This window comes from Megascapheus bottae, chromosome 2 (assembly GCF_031878675.1).
Source record: "Megascapheus bottae isolate mThoBot1 chromosome 2, mThoBot2.hap1, whole genome shotgun sequence".
NCBI lineage: Eukaryota > Metazoa > Chordata > Mammalia > Rodentia > Geomyidae > Megascapheus > Megascapheus bottae.
In genome coordinates, this window is record NC_143510.1 from 49,011,912 (window position 1) to 49,016,549 (window position 4,638).

General features: G+C 42.9%; 1 long non-coding RNA gene across 1 annotated transcript in view; it reads right to left on the reverse strand.

Annotated features, from left to right (window-relative positions):
• Nucleotides 1–4,638, reverse strand: part of LOC150066856 (uncharacterized) — a 39,660-nt gene that overhangs the window by 11,567 nt on the left and 23,455 nt on the right. The window lies entirely within an intron of this gene.

Below are 4,638 nucleotides of genomic sequence, written 5' to 3' on the forward strand. Positions count from 1 at the left end.
CAATCAGGAAAATGCCTTTGCAAATGGGTGCTAAGTAAGCTACACTGTTGTAGCCAAAGAGAAAAAGTTTGTGCAGTTGTTAAATGCTTTACATGACCTCCAATTTGAAGTAAAATATCCCTCCTGATATGTAATCTTGGCAACCTCTTGGTAAAATAGGCTAAGTTTTTAGGGTCCCTGGCTAGGTATAGAGACAACGCCCCTGAGTCAGCCTGAAGAAGTTATAGAAGACGGATCGTCGCCCATCAATCCTCTTTAGATAAAGGGACCAAAGAGTTGTGGTTGTTGTTGTTGTGGTTGTTGTTTTAAAGAAAAAAATTTTTTTAGACAGCATAAGTTAAAGGCATGGAGAAAAATAGTAATAGATGTGCAAGAGTAGAGACTGCACTTGTGGGGAATGGCTACAGTTTCAAGTCTTCTGTGCCTGTCTAGAGAATCCTAGCCTTGTTTAATCTAGTTACTAAAAGTTGTCACCCTGGTATTACTTTAGATTCTCAACCCTATACGGTCTTAAAAACCAATGGGGTGCCAGCCTGCAAAAATGAGTGTGCTCAGGTAAAGCAAATAGGAAAGCATTGGGAGAATTCACCAGAGTCAGGCCTTAGGTTAAACTTCTTTAGAAATTTGCAGGCGACCCAGCAGGAGGTGTGACATTCCATTGGAGCTGCTGTGCTGCCTGATTCCAAAACCACCTCGAAGTTGTTTCCTGAGAGGACTGGAACTAAACTCTTGGTGATGGGACATTCTGTACTAAATTCAAAGTCCCCTAGGTTTTTGCAGCCATTATGATGACTGGATGGGTGAAGGGAATTTTCCATCCAGTGCTGAACAGCCTAGGTGTGAGAGGTGCTAAATGTGAATGAGGGCTATAGTCAGGTAAAGAAGAGAGAAAACGTTTAGTAAATAAAACCTTTGGAAAGGAATTGCGAAAACAGAAGAATAGTTTATGGATAAGGGGGATCTGGAAAGAATTGTCTTATGTTTGTTCTACAAAAAGGGAGAAAGAAAAATCCTAGAGAATTCCTGTATGTAGTAGACGGTATGAGCATGTCTTAAGAATGGAGCTTGCAATAAAATTGGCATGTAATTGAGTTAGCCATAATACAAACCGGGTTAGGATTGGTATACTGATGTGGAACTATTCTTTGTGCCCACCTGAGGAGTTGCTATGCTTGGATGTATATTTCCTAGTTGTGAGGGCTTTCTTAGGTGCAAAACTGGGAGGATATGCTCTATGCCCCTCCAAACCAGAGAATGCCGTCTGCCCAAGTATAACAATTGTTAGCCCCCCCAGCCATATGTTATCTTGGCTGGCACTGTTAACCATGATTCAATCCAGTCCTTACAGGCCTTACAAGATGATCTGCAGACATGTTCCAGTACCCTGGCACTCAAGTGAACCTGCACTGTGATTCCCCACACTCCAACCATTGAGAAGGTGGCAGGAAAGAGCTACTGGGTTCATCACTCCAAGGTGAAGACGGCGTGTGAGAATCCTGGACTTTCAGACTCCCAGAGGAATGGACTTTTGACATTTTTGGGTCCCAAACAGATGCTGACCTGAGATGTATGTCTAAGTCAATTGACAAGCTCACTAACTCACTGAGGTCCTTAGCTAAAGTTGTCCTCCAGAACAGAAGAGGACTAGATATATTGTTCTTAGAGGTTTGAGTGTCACCATGGGAGAAGAATGTTGCTTTTGAGCAAACTACACTGGGGTAATAAAAGACAGCCTGGCAGCTATAAAGAAGAGACTAGATGATCGAGAAAGGGAGAGACAGGGGTCCCAAGGATGAGATGAGAGGCTGTACAACTGGTCCCCCTGGGCAACTTCCCTAATCCTCAGCCATTATTGGACCTCTGGTGGTTATTTTAATGTTATGTGTAATTACTGAGGTAAATAGTCAAAGATTTGACTAGTCTAAAAGAAAAGGGGAGAATGAAGAGCTAAAAAAAGCGCCCCCATTCTGAAGCAGCAACTGTCTTGTTTTTTATCTAAACTGTGAGTGACCCAAAAGTGCACCCAAATTAAAGAAACAGAATTGTGGTGCCATTAAGTCCCAGGAACTGACCTGTCTGTGTTAAAATTAACCAGAACTCTGTGTAAATTCAAGGGATGGCATTTGTTTTCCAAAGCAGAACTCGCACGTAAATTCAAGGGATGGCATTTGTTTTCTAAAACCATAAAACTACCCTTAGACAGCTAATTAGGACTCTACTGGTATAGGAATCCCCCTTAGCTCCAACCGCCCTGAACTGTCCCTAACCCCTACCTTATCTCATTCCAATAGCTGATTGCTGTGTTGATGTAAATCTGTAGTCTGCCTTTAAAAGCCCTGTAGAAAAGCTGTTCAGGGCTTCCTCCTGGGCTCCCGCTGTATGGGAGTGTAGGACGGAGCCCGGAGCTAGCCCGCCTGAATAAAGCCTTGCTTTTGCATTTCGGAACGTCTGACTCTCGGTGGTCTCTTGGTGGTCGTCCTGAGACTTGGGCATAACACTGTCACACTCATGTCAAGATTTAGCAATAACAAAGTTTTGTGAGGAAATCAAGAAGTCCAAACTGTACCAAAAACTGCCAGTTCTTTAACTACCACTTAACCCTCCCCACTCCTGTGCAGGCAGGGTGGAGCGGCATGCAGCCTTGTGATTGGATGGAAATGTGAACAGCTTGCTCTGCTACCTGGAGGACTTCCCACAGGTGACAGAAACATTGGGAGTACAATCAACCACTTCAAAGGCACAGGTGGCTGGCAAATGGAACTGCGTGCTGCCTGTTGGTTCCCAATTTTGAATGTATCTTTTTTTTGTTGTTTAAAATGTCTTTATCATATACCAAATGGTTACAGGAATTGTAGGGGAAGTGAACTAAAAGTAGAAATGATAATTCATCATTTGTCATTCGAGAGAAATGATGAATATTTCAAAACCATTTGGCAGGAAGTAAGAGATTATGTCCCGCCTCCCCCGCCCCCCCCCCCTCCCCCCGGGAGCTAATGCACTGTTTGTTCCAGGTAGTGCCAAGCTCCATTAGCCCCAAGCACTTTTAGTGGATGTCATGGAAAGAAGGGATCCATACTCTAATGAACTGGGGACTGGTGGGTTAAGCCTAGTTAGATGAGGTCACTTATTAGTTTTTTCAAGGGAAATTTTTATGCTGCTATTATACTGTATCTAACAGTGAATAGGAGGCTGAGGCAGGAGTTTAAGACCAGCTTAGGCAACATAAGGAAACCCTCATATCATTTTTTTATTTAAAGAATTTATTAACATTGATTTTTATATCATATTTCAAATGATGTGTTTAACAAACAAGTATTCAAGAAGGGAATCTCTATATACAATCACGGGCATTTAGATTTTAGAACATAAGAAACGCCCATATCTTAAAAAAATAAAAATAGGGCTGGGAGTTTGACCTAGTGGTAGAGTGCTTGCCTGGCATGCACAAAGTCCCGGGTTCAATTCCTCAGTACCACATACATGGAAAAAAGCTGGAAATGGTGCTGAGGCTCAAGTGGCAGAGCTCTAGCCTTGAGCAAAAAAAGTGTCCAAGAACAATGCCTAGGCCTTGAGTTCAAGCCCCAGGACAGGCAGAAAGAAAGAAAGAGAGAGAGAGAAAGAGAGACAGAGACAGAGAGAGAGGGACACAGAAAGAGAGACAGAGACAGAGCCAGAGAGAGCCAGAGACACAGAGAGAGAGACAGAGAGGGACAGAGAGAGACAGAGAGAGAGACAGAGACAGAGAGAAAATTTCCAAGTAGATTAGATCAAATAATTCTTTTTTCTCTTTACTCCTTCCCATTCCTTTTTCCTTCCCTCTCTCCCTCCTTCCCTCCCTCCCATCCTTTCCTTCCCTCCCATCCTTTCCTTCCTTCCTTCCTTCCTTCCTTCCTTCCTTCCTTCCTTCCTTTCTTCCTTCCTTCCTTCCTTCCTTCCCTCCTTCCTTGTCTCCTATCCTTGCTCCCTCTCTCCTTTCTTCCCTCTCACCCTCCTTCTCCCTCTCTTCTCTCTCCGCCTCCCTCCCTCCCCTCCCCACCTAGGGATTTAACAAGGGAGGAAGATTTGTGAGTGTGTGGGTGATAAACACATCATCAAGGTATACCCCAGCCCATGTTCCCTTTTTTATTTCTTGAATAATTGTCTTAGCAGACTTGTCATTCATACATATTTGCTTTGAGAAACATCAAACTAAAACCTTCCCTTTGGAAGAGAAGAAAAATTAGATCATGCCGTTTCAGAAAGTGCATTTCCTTCCTTTGTCAGAACAACAGTATAAAACTTGTATTATTTCCAAAGATTGTAATGCCACAGCACTAAATTTAAGCTCGGCTTTTTTTCAACAAGTAATTAAAGGAAAAAAAACCATATTTTTGAATGTTGACTTGTGGGAAACAAACTTCCATGTGGAAGCAAAGTCCAAATATGTTAAAAAATGTTATGCAGAATGCAAATGTGGTCCTGGAATCTCATTTTGCTACAACTATTTTATTCAAAGTTCCTTCTTCTCTGGTTCTAACTGCTCAATAGATCTTGGCAAGGATTCCATCAGCCCAGTGTCACAAGGTGGCATTGTGGCCTAAAATGACCTGACCCAGAGCAGAGGGCCAGTGATCTGAGCTATTGGCTTAGACGCAAGCA